General features: G+C 39.8%; 1 protein-coding gene across 2 annotated transcripts in view; it reads left to right on the top strand.

The window, feature by feature from the left end:
• NEMF (nuclear export mediator factor) overlaps positions 1–16,806 on the top strand; it is a 230,716-nt gene that overhangs the window by 136,648 nt on the left and 77,262 nt on the right. The gene's annotated exons all lie outside the window — the stretch shown is intronic.

Here is a 16,806-nt window from a genome sequence, read left to right as displayed (position 1 = left end):
ATGCTCCTTACAGGCCTGTTCGCAGACCCCGGTGCCTGCCTGATCTTCCGCGAGGTCCCTCCAGCCTGCCGCAGCCTTCGGGAGCCCTCAGTCTCCCAGGGAAGCCCTCAGTCTCCCAGGGAAGCCCTAGCCACGGTTTTTACCTTTCCCCTGGCCCTCTTTGGCTTCCTTTTATCCCTTGTGTTCTGTGCGTTTCCTGAAAGACACGTGGTAGGCAAGTGGTTCGCGTGGAATCTGCCAGTCAGTGCGGAGCTTTTACTGAGCTTGGGTTTGTTCTGAAGCCCGTCTTTGGGGCATTTGAGCCCAATCTTAACACATCTCGGCAGGACCAGTCCACGTTTTTGTTGTGTGTTTTTTTAAATTACAGTATTATCAACAGTTTCCATGCTTTTTCAACTTTTTAGAAGGTGATAATTTTTCATGTGTAAATATTATCATCTTTTAGTGTAATTAGTAGTAACTTCTCACCCAGCCACTCATTCTCAACTTTAAGAATTAGAAAGACTACTTCTGTTGCCTCGATTTGAACATTTAACCTTACTGAGTTATCTCATGTTTAAACTGAGTGTACTACTGACTTTGCTGTCCGCAAACCCTATTTGAGGATTAAATAATAAGTATAATGTTTGTAGAAAACTTCAGGAAACCTTTTTGTGTCAGATGTTTATTGGTAAAGTTAGACTTAAAAGTGAAAGCTGGAAATGAAGGAAAAACAGGAAAATAGTGTTTCGTTTTTTTAAAGAAAATGCTGTAATAACATAAGGTAACATACTTCTCATTTCACGATTCAAGAAAATGTGATAGTGGTAGATGGGTTAAATGATAACCTCATAAACGTCAGCCTGAAGTAAATTTAATTACCAAAGTTGTTAATATTCTAGCAGTGATTTACTTACCATCAGCCTGAATATGCATGCACTGTCTTAAAACTGAAAAAAGGATTTAGAGTCAGAAGATTGGGGTTCAGAGTGTCACCCCTCCATTTCATAGCTATGAATCCTTTCCTCTAAACCTTTGTAAATTCCATCTTCTTTAAGCTGTTGAAACAGATGAAGAATGATATCATCCAGAATGAAAATAGTCACTATTGATTGTCATGATGAACACTGTATTACATACTTTAAATATTTTCCTTCAACCTGCACAGCAACCATGTGAGGTAACTTTGAGTATTAGTGGAAACTGAGGGTCAGAGAGGTTAAGTAAGTTTTTGAAGGTTCCAGAGTTGAGATCAAATGGTGAATCTATGGCTCATCCTCTTAACCCAAAATTATGCTATCTCCCTGAGTACTTCACACGGTTGTTTGGAAGCTCGATTATATTACAGTTGACTCTTGAACACCATGGGTTTGAATGGCACAGATCCACTTGTATCATCAATACTTGGCTTTTTTTTTTTTTTCCAATAGATTTGTAGTATGTTACTACACAATCTGGGTTGGTTGAATCCACAGATGTGAAACCTGGGATATTGGGGGTGACCTAGAAGTTATCCTCAGAATTTGGACTGTGTTGAGGTGAGACCTCCAATGTCCCTATTGTTCAAGGGTCAACTGTATTTCTTATAACTTACAATGCTTTATAACTATTGGGTTGGCCAAAAAGTTCATTCAGGTCTTTCTGTACAATGATATGGGAAAACCCCGAATGAATTTTTTGGCCAAGCCAATATAAATAAGGTGCCATCAGTTCAGTTCAGTTGCTCAGTTGTGTCTGACTCTGTGACCTCATGGACTGCAGTACAACAGGCTTCCCTGTCCATCACCAACTCCCAGAGCTTGCTCAAACTCATGTCCAGCGAGTCAGTGATGCCATCCAACCATCTCATCCTCTGTTGTCCCCTTCTCTTGCCTTCAGTCTTTCCCAGCATCAAGGTCTTTTCCAATGAGTCAGTTCTTCACATCATGTGGCCAAAGTATTGGAACTTCAGCTTCAGCATCAGTCCTTCTGATGCCATAGTAATTATTAAAGCTCCATGGTACTTATTGTTTGAGGAAGGAATTTTTTATATGAGGCAGTGACTATTGTATCTTGCTTCATTCCAACACAATAGTTTTCTCAGAGCAGATTCCAGTTTTCCCAACTAGATGGAAGATTGATTTTCTGGGCTTTTACTTGTTTTTCAGTGAAAGGTGTGATATAATTAAAAATTGAAGCAACTTGAAGCACTAGCATCTACCTGGCACTGGTACTGTGCTAGGGCTAAAACAGTTTATGTTTGAAAGCCAACTTCCATTTATCTTCTAACAGAGTAAGTGAAGACAGAGATTTTGCATTCTCCACATAATGTCCTCAGTGACAGCATGTAGGTCTCAGGAGTTCAGTCATTATTTACTAAATGAATATCTTTTATACCACAGAGGAGGTAAAACAAAAAAGGAAGCACATATACAATTTTTATCTGTGGTTTGAAATAATAGGTTAGTCAAGATTTTCATACAGTAGCATATCTTACAGTGGCTCTTCATGTAACAAATTATACAATAGATTATTTTAAGTAATGATCATAAAAAAATAATAACCAGAATATACATACAGTGAAAAATTTTAACTCTATATATGCACACTTTTTTTAAAAAAGTGAACTTCACTAAAACCAAAATATCTGCAAAAAGTAACAACTTAGAGAACTACTAAATCATCATATCACTGATAAAATTTTTTCTTGACACTTTCTTGAAACAATTTAAAAAGTAAATTTCAATTTAAAAAATATTATTGTCATTCAGTGAAATATTTTATAAATAAACAAATTTATATTTATAAAATAAAGTATTAAATTTCTCAGTTTGCATTTTATTTCACTGTTTTAAGTTACAGACACAAATGTAAGCTAACTCCTATAGAAAAATGGATCTCTGCTTTTAACTCAGCTTGCAAATGAAGAGATTTCTCCAGCTTGCTTTCAAACAAGACTTCACTTTTAAATGCCATTTCATAATGTCTAATCTGTTCAATATCACATGTTTATTGTATCCCTAACTAAAGCATCATCTTATAAGAAAAATATTTACTTTCATAAAATGACTTAGCTTTCCACTTTAAAATGAAATAAATGTCTTCTTTAACAATAGCACCTCATGCTATTTACCCTTATTTCTGAACTCCTATAACTTTGAAAAATCACTCACTTTGTATCTCGGTAGTATCTTTCTTTCTATCCTATGCAGGATCAGGGAAATTCTGGCCACACATTGAGGGTGCAAGCCAAAATGATAGTTCACTCCCTCTTCCCATGTCAGCTGAAGAACTACTTTCTAGTTTTTCCTCTTTAACCATAAAAAAAAAAAGTATATCCCAATCAAAACCTTGATAATTACTTTAGTTATCCCTGAGTATGAAGACTTTCTCTCATTTTCAGCAGTATTAAGAGTGGAAAACATATAACTAAAAACAAAAGTTTGAACTACAGTTTTTTGCTATTCAGTACCTTTGGACTATCAGTAAATTACTGTTTGTAGTTACTTCTACTTCTAATATAAAATTCTGAGCACAATGACCAAGATTTATGAGTGTGGAAATGGTTGTAAAATCCTAGCTAAATGTTACACTATAACCAATTTAACAATGGCTTAGCTGGGCAAATTTTATGAGTTTGTTTCCATTTCAAGTAAAAAAGATTTATATTCCAAAAGGCTTAGAAAGACACCTACTACATTATATGTCCACAAATACTAGTCAGATAATATAAGCCTGCTGAGCTCAAGACTGGCTTCAGGGGTAACTTTACAGTTTTATAAACCAGAGTCAATGGTGTGGTGACTCTCTCTGGTAAACTAGGGGGACACTTCCTATACTCTCTTCACCATAGGGAAACCTTGGTCCCCTGTATGCTGACTTCCCAAATTAACTAGATTGGTGCTGGAAAAGGAAAGTTCTGGAGCCTTTTGAAGCAGTTTCTGATGTTTGACTTCATTTCCAAATGTAAAAATGGGTCTTTCTGCTGCTTATTATATCTTTTAAACATTACAAGAAATACTAAGTCATGAATTCAACTTTCACAGTAGTGATGTTGGTTGTATAAGAAGGTAAACCTGTGACTTTATAACAGTTTCAATGTAGATACATTGCTAACCATGTATCAGAGATTCTAGGAATAGAACAAGATACCCAGTGTATTGAACACTTTTGGCTGTCTTTGGAAATGGCACCCCCACCCACAGGAACACAGGAGTAGACGTCTGTCACCCCTACTGGTTTTTCCATGTTCTGCTTCCACACATACACCTCACACCATACCAAATGGACTACAGGTAGACTCATGATCCTAACTTGCTAATTGTACTCATTCCTGAGAATTTAAAATCAGATCACTGATTCAATGGCCACGAGTTTGGTTAGACTCCAGGAGCTGGTGATGGACAGGGAGGCCTGGCATGCTGCAGTCCATGGGGTCAAAAAGACTCAGACACGACTAAGCAACTGAACTGAACTGAACTGAAGGAAGAAAGACCATTATCAGTCTGTCTCTTCCCAGTGGGTCCATATTCTCTTAACTAGGGACTGTGTCACAGCCATATTCTGGTGGCAGAGTCTTTGGCAAGAAAGATAAAGCAGATGTACAGTGAGAAGTTGAGACAAAATATATTATACCTTGGGCTCCACTGCACAGTTCCAGGCCCTTCCTGGAGTCTGTCTCCATACCAACCCTTGAGTTTCATGAAGTACTTGCATCTTTATACAAAATGACCTTTCTTTTTGCTAAAGCAAGCTCCACAAGGCTTCCCTGGTAACAGATGGTAAAGAATCTGCCTGCAATGCAAGAAACCTGGTTTTGATCCCTGGGTCAGGAAAAGTTCCTGGAGAAGGGAATGGCTACCCAATCCAGTATTCTTACCTGAAAAATTCCAAGGACAGAGGAGAGCTGCAGTCCATGTGATAGCAAAGAGTCAGACATGACTGAACGACTGACACTTTCACCTTCAGTTTTCTTTCAAGCTCCAGTAGGCTTCTGTTACTTAAAAATAAAAGTTATAGCTTTATAAAATGTATCAATGTAGTATGCAAGCAAAACAAATTTTAACAACATATCAAAGTTACAGACTTTAATGCTTCATTGAAAATTATATATGAATAATACCTAATATAAAATAATTGTATACTGTCACCACTATTATGTAATAAAACCACCATTAGAACTGGAGTAGGTAGGAACGGACTATTGACAAATCTAATAATTGATTTATAAAAAGCTCTAAACCACTCTGTGACCTGGTCTTTTGACCTATCTCTGAATTGCTTTATTAGAGCTCTTAGAATATGTTAATGCATTCTCTTATGCTATAGCATGGAGGAGGCAACAGCACCCCACTCCAGTACTCTTGCCTGGAAGATCCCATGGACGGAGGAGCCTGGTAGGCTGCAGTCCATGCTAAGGGTCGGACACGACTGAGCGACTTCACTTTCACTTTGCACTTTCATGCATTGGAGAAGGAAATGGCAACCCACTCCAGTGTTCTTGCCTGGAGAATCCCAGGGACTGGGGAGCCTGGTGGGCTGCTGTCTATGGGGTCCACAGAGTTGGACACGACTGAAGTGACTTAGCAGCAGCAGCATGCTAGAGCAATAATTCTCTTAATGTAGGAGGAAAAGACATCATAGAATTTCTGGAGAACTTTTTTGATCAGTATCATTTGCTCTGATTAGAAGTTAATCAATAAAATTAATAAAATATAGGGGAATCCCCTGGCAGTCCAGTGGTTAGGACTTGGTGCTTTCACTGCCGTGGCCAAGGTTCAGTCCCTGGTTGGGGAACTAAGATCCCACAAGCCACATGGTGCATCTAAAAAGAAAAAAGTTAACACAGCCTCTTCCAGGAAGTGGCATAAACATACTTTTTTCAATTCCTCCTTCTAAGTACAACTAAGAACCCTGGATATTACATAGAAAAGAAGCATAAGAAGACTGAAAGATGAAGAGAAGGCAGACTGACCAGGGACTTAAAGGCTCAAGGAATGATGTGGTGGTGAGTTCCCTGGGTTTTCTTTTTGCCTCATGCATCCCAGACTTGGAGCTTAAGAATCTGGCAACTTGGAAATGCCAAAAAACCTCCAGGGATATTCTCTCTTTAAAAAAGAATTAGGAAAGGGGCAACCTAGCAAGACAGAAAACTTTTCAAAAACAACCACTTTACTCCAGCCAAAACCCAAAGAAAAAAGCTGTAGCCCCACCTTCACCCATGGTGAAGGGCCAGGTGAGCAGCTTAGGCTTTCACCCTCGCCAGTCTCTTAACAAGGTGCCCTAATCTCCTGCCTCCTCACTAGGCAGAGTGGGGAAGAGGTCTTTCATCCCCATGTCGTGTTGATGAGCCCCATCCAAGCCCTTGGTGTCATTGGAAACTTCATGGGGAGCCTGCACTGCCACCTCAGCTAGGCAGTAAGGAGGTTGAATCAGTGGGGGTGGTATCAGCGAAGGCCTACTGGAAAGTCAGATTTTCATCACGTAGAGGCCAGGCCCCTCTTCCACCATTACCCTCTTGATCCTCAACACTGCTCACCGTTCATGGTGTGGTATCAGTGAAAACCATGTTGGGAGCAGTAAAGAGGCACTTCTACCCCTTCCAGCCTGGGAGGTATCCCTGGAGGCTTAGTGGGGAGCCAGTGATCCCACCCCCAGCCAGAAGTAACAAGCCCCCCAGGCTGTCAACAGATTCTAGTGAGGAACCTGGACTTCTGTTTCAACTTGACAGTAGTGAGGTGATGTTCCACTTCCCTGTTGGAGAAGTGCTAGAGGAAGCCAGCTAAAACAGGTTAAATAAAATTCAGAGTCTTAGAATAGTCAAAATATTCAGATCTCAAACAAAAAGCACAGATTATTCTCCAAAAAAAAAAAAAAATCATCATATTCTCAAACAACGTCAGAGTGAATGAAAAAGGGCAATCAATAAATGCCAATATCACTAAGGCAAAGATGTTAGGATTACCTGACAAAGATTTTATAGGAGCCATTGTAAAAATGCTTCAGTGAACAATTGTGAACACATTCGAAACAGCTGAAAAAATAGAAAGTCTCACCAAAGAAATAGGAAGTTTCAAAAAAGATATAGAAGATATAAAGAACTAAATTGAAATTTCAGAACTGAAAAAAATGTAATAACCAAAATTTTAAAACTCAACAGATGAACTCAACACAGAATAGAAGGGGCAGAGAAAACAATCAGTGGACTACAAGATAAAACAATAGAAATGACCTGATTTGAACAACAGAGAACAAATAGAATTTTTTAAAAATTGAGAAGAGACTCAGAAACCTGTGCTACTATAACAAAATTTCTAATGTTTATATCACTGGACTCCTAGAAGGAAAGTATAGAGTGGGCTGAAAAAGTTCCCAAAGAAATAATGGCTAAAGATTTCCCAAATATGGCAAAAGACACAAACCTATAGATTAAAGAAGCTAAACAAATCTGAGGAGACCCACATCAAGATACATTATAATCAAGCTTCCTAAAATGAAAGCCAAAGAAAACATATTGAACAAAACCAGAGAAAAACAGCACCTTAGCTACAAGGGAGAAAACTATTTAAATGACAGTGGATTTCTTATCCAAAACCATAGAGGCCAGGAGGAAGTGGTAGGACATTTTTTAAGTCCTGAAAGAAAAGAGCTGTCAACCTAGAATCCTATATCCAGTGAAAATACGTTTTAAGAATGAAGGGGAAATCAAGGCATTCTCAGACAAAGGAAAATAAAGAGAATTTCACCAACAGATGTTTCCTAAAATATTACCAAAGGAAGCTGGAAGTTATCTGAACAGAAAGGAAAGAATTTTTTTTAAAAAAAGAACCTTGGAGGTTTCCCAGGTGGCTCAGTGGTAAAGACTGTATGCCAATGCAGCAGATGCGAGTTCAATCCCTGATCCAGGAAGATCCCACATGCTGCAGGGCAACTAAGTCCACGTATCACAGCTGTTGAGCCTGTGCTCTAGAGCACAGCAACCACAACTACTGAGCCTGTATATTGCAGCTGTTGAAGCCCGCATGCCCTAGAGGTCGTGTTTTGCAACCAGAGAGGCCCCAATGAGAAGCCTGTGCACTGCAGCTAGAGAGTAGCCCCCGATCTCTGAAACTAGAGAAAAGCCTGCATAGTAACGAAAACCCAGCATGGCCCAAAATAAATAAACAAAAATAAAATATTTTTAAAAAAGAATCTCGGAACATCAGGAAGGAAGAAAGAACATGGTAAGCAAAAATATGGGTAAATATAATAGATTTCCCTTCTCTTCTTTCTAAATTATTTTTGATGATTGCAGTAAAAATTTATAACACTCTCTGATTTGGTTCTAAAGATTGTTGAGGAAGAATTATATATAATTATAAACAATAATAAAGGAATATAAATGTGTGAAGCAAAAACTGATAGAAATGAAAGAAGAAATAGATGAATCCACATAGTTGGAGGCCTCAGGTGCTGCTGTCCATCAGGTCACAGAGTCAGACACGCCTGAGCGACTGAACAACAACAACAACGTAGTTGGAGGCATCAGTCCCTCTTTTGCAAGAACCGATAGAACAAACTAGACAGAAAATCGACAAGGTTATAGAAAAACTCAACAATGGCATCAACCCAAAATAATCAAAACTAATAGAACATTTCACCTAACACCACAGCATATACACTCTTATCAAGTGTCATATTCTGGGCCAGAAAAGCAATACCAACAAAATTTAAAGACCTATAAATCATACAGACTATATTCTCCATCCACAGTGGAATCAAACTAGAAATTAATAACAGAAAGGTAACAGGAAAATCTCAAAACCCTTGGAGACTAAACAACACACTTCTGAATAATTCATGGGTCGAAGAGGAGGTCTTAAAGGGAAGGAAAATACACTGAAATGAATGAAAGTAAAAATACAATGTATATAATTTTGAAGGACACAGCTAAAGCAGTGATGAAAAGGAAATTTATAGCACCATTTGCCAAACTTTTTCATCACCTCAAAACAAAAACTCTATATCCATTAAGCACCCCCCCACCCTCTCCGTTCTCTGCTCCCCTCAGCCTCTTTCTACTATTCTGTCTCTATGCATTTGCCTTTTCTAGATATTTCATATAAGTCGAATCTTACAATATATGTCCTTTAGTGTCTGGCAAATTTTTATTTAGCATAATGTTTTCAAGGATCATTTATGCTATAGAGTGCATCAGAACTTTTTTCCTCTTTATGGGTGAGTATTTTGTTCACATGGTTTTCTATTAGGACACTTGGGTTGTTTCCACCTTTTGGCTATTGTGAGTAATATTGCAGCAAGTGTCCATCTACAAGTAACTGATTCCTTGTTTTCAGTTCTTGTGGCTAGGAATAGAATCACTGGACTATATAGTAATCATATGCTTAACTTTTTGAGGAACTGCCAACCATTTTTCACAGCACCATTTTTCATTCCCACCAACAATGTGCAAGAGCTCCCCATATTGTTGCCAACACTTATTATTATATAGTTTTTTTTTAAATTATAGTGATCCTAGTAGGTATGACATAGTATCTCATTGTGGTTTTAATTGTATATCCCTAATGATTAATGACTTACCTGTTGGCTCAGACAGTAAAAGCATCTGCCTACAATGTGGGAGACCCCAATTCAATCCCTGGGTCAGGGAGATCCCCTGGCGAAGGAGATGGCAACCCACTCCAGCATTCTTGCCTGGAAAATCCCATGGACGGAGGAGCCTGGTAGGCTACAGTTCATGGGGTCGATAAGAGTCGGACATGACTGAGCAACTTCACTTTCAATGATTAATGATAGAGTGAATGAATGAATAAATGCATAAACAGGCTTACTAGTTTAATAAATTTCTATCACAAAGGGTAAATCACTCTTTTAGTCTATATTATTATATTACTGTACAAGAGCACTAATATTTGTTTTAAAAACGATAAAGCATAACTCAGCATTTGTATTTATTTGTCTTGCTTATACAAATACTCTTTTTGTAATATGTAATATTGTTTATCCATACATCATGGTGACTATAGATTATCTCCTTTTACAGAATATTGCAACTAATACATAGTGATTTTGTCTGTCTTTGTTTCCTGCCACATGTTAGGCCATGGCCTCTTGGGAAATGAGTTGAACAAAATGAATTAGAGCTCTGCCATTGTACAGCAAGGGGGTTCATTTGAATAGGCACAAGCAGACTGTGCCTTTAATACTCTGTATATAAATAGGCCTTTTTTCAGGGCACACCCTGAGGAAACTATGAATCATTTTGATATTAAATTGTAATATAGAGAAAACTTGGTATAACAATACATTTTAATTATTATCAATGTGACTTGTGATAAAATAATGTATTTATAAAACATCTCCTAGCAAGCACCATGGTGCTATATATTCAATCATCACATTATGAAATCTCAATAAGAAGCTGTCTAAACCACACTCCAAAAGTTTGAAATTTCCCTCTCCAAAATAAAAGTGAAAGTACATTGCCATTTTAACCTCAGAAGGCCTCAATGAGCTTCCACTGATTCAAGATAAGGGGAGGAGTTCAAGGGGAAGATATTACCCTCCTCACCACCTTTGTATAGGGAAAGCCCTAGGATTTTGATACTAGTCATAACCAGAGGCCAGCAGTCATGCAAGATTAGAACTATTCCAGTCATTCTTCTCTTAGAAATTATGCCCTTTTCTCAAGGTTCAAGCTGAATAGTCATAAGCCTGTATCTTAGACTATTTGTATCATGTCAAACAACTTCCTTGTTTTCTGTTTACACTTTTAATCTAACTTTTATCCCCAATATTAATTAATAGTTAACATTTCAGGACACCTAGCACATAGCACGGAGAAGGCAATGGCACCCCACTCAAGTACTCTTGCCTGGAAAATCCCATAGACGGAGGAGCCTGGTGGGCTGCAGTCCATAGGGTCGCACAGAGTCAGACACGACTGAAGTGACTTAGCAGCTTAGCAGCACATAGCAGGCACTGGCTCAATAGTTAACTGTTGGATGAGTGAATGAATGATTTAAAGAACGTTATCTTGATCCTCTCTCACCTTCGTCAGTATAAGCTGTATGCAGTTTAAAATATTTGTTTCTATACCAAAAGCCAGGCTGTTCAAATATACTAACCTCAATAAATAATTAACCTTGAGAATAGAAAGTTACAAAAAAGCAAATTAATTTGCCAATTATTCTGGCAGGGTGTGGCATTAGTCTGATTCTATGGTGTCCTCAAACAAAGGAAGCACTGTTTCAAACTTAATCTGATGAAAGTGAAACGTTCTAAGGCAAATGAATAAATTAAATACAGTAGAAAGCTTTTGCCACATTGGTGTAAAGAGTTAGAATCAATAACTGCGACAAAGTTTGCTAAATATCAGGATTTTAATGTATTGTTTTGGTTTGGGGACGTGATTTATTTCACCTCAGATCAAAATCAATGTAACAAATAGCCATGTTGTAATGGAGTGCTACTGTCGCATAAAAGTCAAAGATATTTAAATTGAGGACAATAACCCCACAAGTTTAATTTATGAGTCTAGCAGCGTGACACCGTATAAGTAACTGTGTTCACTTAAGGATTTATTCTGATATTTGAAAACCTGCCACAAGAAATGAGCTTCTGATAGACATTGTGAGATACTGTGTATTAACTACACTAAAGGCTTTTCCTTCAGAGTGTGCCCAAGAAGTAAATGTTTATTACCTCTCGTTAATCCATTGTTCCTTTATTAAATGTAACAGAATCGGGGTTAGCCCATATGGGCGTGTCTCTGAAATGCAAATAACCTATCATAAAGAAAATCCTGTCCGCAGCAGCGAAACTGTCGCGCGGTTGCGAGGGGCCGCGGGGCCGGGAGGCTTTCTTGGGAGGAGGAAGCCCAGGACTGGACTGAGATCCGGAGACCGCGGAGATCCTCGCCCCCTGGCGGTACCCCTCTCTCCTCTCCCCCTGCGCCTCCGGAGTCTCCGTCCTAGACAAGCCCCGCCTCACCTTCCCCTAGTGACCCAGCCTCTCACCCCCTTCCCCCGCACCGAACCCTCCCTCGTGTCCCACCCCACCCTCCTCCGTGCCCCACCTTCCGCAGGCCCCGGGCTACTCTCGTCTCCAGCCCTGCGGGTCCCGCCTCTCACACCCCAGACGGCCCCGCCTCTCCCTGCCCAGGTGGCCCCACCTTCCCTTTCGGAGGCCCCGCCTCCCCACTTCCTCATTCCTCAGTAGTGGGCTGGGCTGGACCGAGCTGGCGGTTGGTGCTGGAAGCAGTGCACTGGGCTCGTTCTTTATCTTGTTGGCGGGTGATCTTAACGCCTTCTTTTCTTCAACCGCGTCAGCTCTCCTCTGGTGTTCTCTTCCGGCTATGCGGTCCAGGGTCTGGCCTTAGGCTAGTCCCCTGCTTAGTTGTTGCTGAGGCGGTAAGCCGGGACCCGGTTTACCCACAAGCCTTCTCTCCCGGCTGCCAGGGCAGAAACCCTGTGGGTCTGACCCCATTAACGTTCCCCTGAAGGACTGATTTATAAATGACTCGAGCGCAAGTGAATGGACGTGTGTATACATGTTGAGACATCCCATTTGGAATGAATGCAGAATCGATTCTGACATTTAGTGCCTCAAAATTAACTGTCATTCAGGTTATGTTTGAAAGAGCAATGTTAATAAGTAAAAACTTAGATAAAAGCTGGCAAGGATGTGGCGAAAATGGAAACCTTGTGCATCGTCGGTGGGGTTGCAAACGAGTTTAGCTGCTATGGAAAACAGTATGGCTGTGTCTCAAGAAAGAGTAGAACGACCACATGATCCAGCAATTCCACTTCTGGATGTACAATTGAAATTTGCTAAGAAAGTAAAACTTAAACGTCGCCCCCACAAAAAAGTAAACACGTGAGGTGACGGATGTGTTAACTTGATGGCAGAAATCCTTTTACAATGGACACAATTCATTACATTGTACACGACCTTAAATGTCTTACAATTTTATTTGAAAATTGTTCCTCAATAAAGCTGAAAGAAAAGTGACTGATGCAAATTTGTGCATAATTAACTTTGTACTGGGTATTATGTATATCACTAATTCATAAAATAATACAGGTGAAAAGTATAGAATGATGAAATAGTGGTTAGTGTAACTGATAGTGGTTCAATTTAAATCATCAATTATACATCAAGTTGAGAGACATACTGCCACTAAAAGTATAGTGACAAATTTGAAAAGCAGAACATAAAAGTTTTACTTATGATCTTAAAAAATGGATATGAGTATAAAAGGGTGATTGTAGAAGGATACAGAATGCAAAATAGAAAATCAGACTCCTTACAGGAGGTCAAGGCTGACTCATCCTTTTGGGGTGCCCTGAAGATGCCTGGAGCTCTTTCAGTTCCTGCCCTTTCTGAGTTTTGGTTAGCCAGAGTTTCCTCTGTGAGCTTCCCTAAATTAGAGGACAGAGTATGCTGCAATAATAGACACCCCAAAATATAATGATTTACATGAAATAGGCGTGTTACCAAATCAAACTTGAGTCCACTTAACTGTGTGAAGTAAAGTCGATCTAATGACACTAGGTGGTGGTGAAAGAAAATGCAGCTTTTATTGCAGACACCGAGCAGAGTCTAGGCCTCTAATCCTCAAAAGGCCCAGACTCCTCAGTGGCCTTCAAGGAAAGATTTTTAAAGATAGGATGAGCAAGAAGGTTACAGGGTGTGTGATCAGCTCATGCACATTCTTCTGATTGATTGGTGGTGAGATAATTAGAAGTCAACATCATCACCCTTCTGATCCCAGCTGGTCTGCAGCCTACATTCTTGTGGGCAGCATACTGTTAACTTCTTCCACCTAGTGGGAGTTTCAGTATCTGCAAAGCAGCTCAAAGAACATGGCTCAGAACATTATCTATAGCCCTTGATGAGGCCCTAGAAGTCCTTGACTTCACTTAATGGCTAAACTCTTATTATTTTTCTTGCTTGTCTGTTTTCCTTTGTTTTTACATTTTCTCACTTCTCTGATTAAATTTATTCTTTGGAACTCAGGGAAGGCTGAGGATGCTAAAGTTTTTCTACAAAATAAAGACAGGCAGAGGATATGAGTTGCTTGGGAGGGTATGTCTTGGGAAAGCCACATAGGGTTCTGCTTGGTTACAGGAACTTACTTCTCATGTAAGAGTCTGGAGGTAGAAGTGGCCCAGGCAAACAGGGTTGTTCAACTCCAGTAAGTTATCCATGGGCTCTGGTTTCTTTCCTCTTAATGCTGCACATCACCTCACCAGAGGTGAGGTCCAACTCTGCAACCCTGGGGACTGCAGCACCCCAGGCTTCTCTGTCCTTCACCATCTCCCAGAGTTTGCTCAAACTCATGTCCGTTGTGTTGATGATACCATCCATCTCATCCTCTGTCGCCCCCTCCTCCTCCTGCCTTCAATCTTCCCCAGCATTATGATCTTTTCCAATGAGCCAGCTCTATATATCAGGTGGCCAAAGTATTGGAGCTTCAGCTTCAGCATCAGTCCTTCCAATGAATATTCAGGGTTGATTTCCTTTAGGATTGACTGGTTTGATCTCCTTGCTGTCCAAGGGACTCTCAAGAATCTTCTCCAGCACTACAATTCAAAAGCATCAGTTAATTCTTTGGCACTCAGCTTTTTTTATGGTCCAACTCTCACATCCATACATGACTACTGGATGTGTCCATCATTGTTTCCACTTTTTCCCCATCTATTTGCCATGAAGTGATGGGACCAGATGCCATAATCTTAGTTTTCTGAATGTTGAGTTTTAAGCAAGCTTTTTCACTCTCCTATTTCATCCTCATCAAGAAGCTTTTCAATTGCTCTTCGTTTTCTGCCATTAGAGTGTTATCATTTTCCATATTTGCATGATTAAAGCTGGGGCACTGCCAGAGGTTTGCATTGGCGCCATCTAGTGCTGGGGGAGAATTCCCTGGTGGCTCAGACAGTAAAAGCATCTGCCTACGATGCGGGAGATCCCGGTTTGATCCCTGGGTTGTGAAGATCCCCTGAAGAAGGAAATGGCAACCCACTCCAGTTTTCTTGCCTGGAAAATCCATGGACAGAGAAGCCTGGCAGGATACAGTCCATGGGGTCGCAAAGAGTTGGACATGACTGAGCGACTTCACTTCAGTGCTGGGGTAAGGGCAAAAGAGCAGAGTTGATTTATTTTTCAGCAAGTGATGCAGAAGTGGCACATATCACTTTTACTGAGAACTTGACCACACTTGGCCTTAAGAGAAACTAGGAAATGTGGTCTCTAGCCGGGGCTTCATGTGCTCAACTGAAAATTTATTAGTTTAGTAAAAGGAAAGAACAGACTTTGGGGGACAGCTCTCATTCTGCCACATTTCTTCTGTCGACAAAAAAAAGTTAGTCAATCTAAGAATTGGAAAATTTTATTCCAACCAAATTTGAGGATTATAACTCAGGAAGAGTGTATCAGAAAGCTCTGAGAACATTGTAGAAGTATAGGCACAGTTATAAGTTTTTTTGACACATCAAATGATGTATATGGACAGATTACATAATAAAGATCTAAATGCCATTGTGGTAGGTCATGTGACCCCTTCCTTACAAGATCAAGAAGAAATGTTATCTTTGAAGGAGTTGCCTTGTTGGTGCTAGGAGAATGTTGCTGTTTAAGGTTGGGGAGACGTTCCTGCTGATGGGGACGGTTTGGTTAATCCATGATGCAGATACACTATAAACGGTGGCAGGAGAGAGGAGGCCAAAAGGCAGAATTTTTTATATTTAAATTTTTCTTATCTTGCCATAAAACATACATTTTTATTTTTAAAATTTTTTTCATAAAATATAAATTTTATTTCACACTCCTCTTTCCTTCCAATTAATCCCTTCTTAAGTGGAGTTTGTTACTTCAGTTTACAGACAGTCCTTACTGCTTGCAATTGAGGTACCCTAACTGATGCCTCATTCTTCAGGTCTCAATTTAAATGACACCTCCTCAAGGAGGCTTATTTAGCTGTTACCCAAAAACTCTGTTCTCTTGGTGGGTGTTGATCCAAGCCAAAGATTGAAAGAAGGAAGGATTTATTTCTTGCAGCAGAAAAGGAGAACACCAGGAATCTTTCCCAAGCAGTGAGCTCAGAACTGCAAAACTTTAAGCTAAGGGTAAACGCATAATCATGAAGCGGCTTGGGCAGAGGAGAAGCCAGCACAGATTCGCTGCAAAGATAAGCAGAGTCTAAGCTTTAGTTGATTAAAGTCATCAGGGTCTGACCAATGGTCAACATCATCATCCCTTAGGTTCCAGTTAATCTGGGAGTTAAGCACTTCAGGCTAATCTTTACTACTGAAACAGAACTGGGAGTCTTTATAAATGATTTATTATCTGTGCTTTTGTTACTTCTCTTGCCTCATAACAGTCACTTGTTCCTGCATTCTTTTTTTCCCTTAAGATTATTCATAAGAGACTTGTTCAAGGATAAGCATTGGGACCAAGGTTGGATCACAGAATGACTTAGGCTAAAATGCCTTCTCTTACGTCAGGAACAGTATGAAAAGGCAAAATGATAGGATACTGAAAGAGAAACTCCCCAGGTCAGTAGATGCCCAATATGCTACTGGAGATCAGTGGAGAAATAACTCCAGAAAGAATGAAGGGATGGAGCCAAAGCAAAAAGAATACCCAGCTGTGGATGTGACTGGTGATAGAAGCAAGGTCTGATGCTGTAAAGAGCAATATTGCATAGGAACCTGGAATGTCAAGTCCATGAATCAAGGCAAATTGGAAGTGGTCAAACAAGATATGGCAAGAGTGAACATCGACATTCTAAGAATCAGCGAACTGAAATGGACTGGAATGGGTGAATTTAACTCAGATGACCATTAT

The sequence above is a fragment of the Bison bison genome, unplaced genomic scaffold (assembly GCF_000754665.1).
Source record: "Bison bison bison isolate TAMUID 2011002044 unplaced genomic scaffold, Bison_UMD1.0 scf7180017864174, whole genome shotgun sequence".
NCBI classification, from domain to species: Eukaryota; Metazoa; Chordata; class Mammalia; order Artiodactyla; family Bovidae; genus Bison; species Bison bison.
The sequence above is the reverse complement of the archived record's forward strand: the minus strand, read 5'-3'. Positions and strand labels throughout refer to the sequence as shown.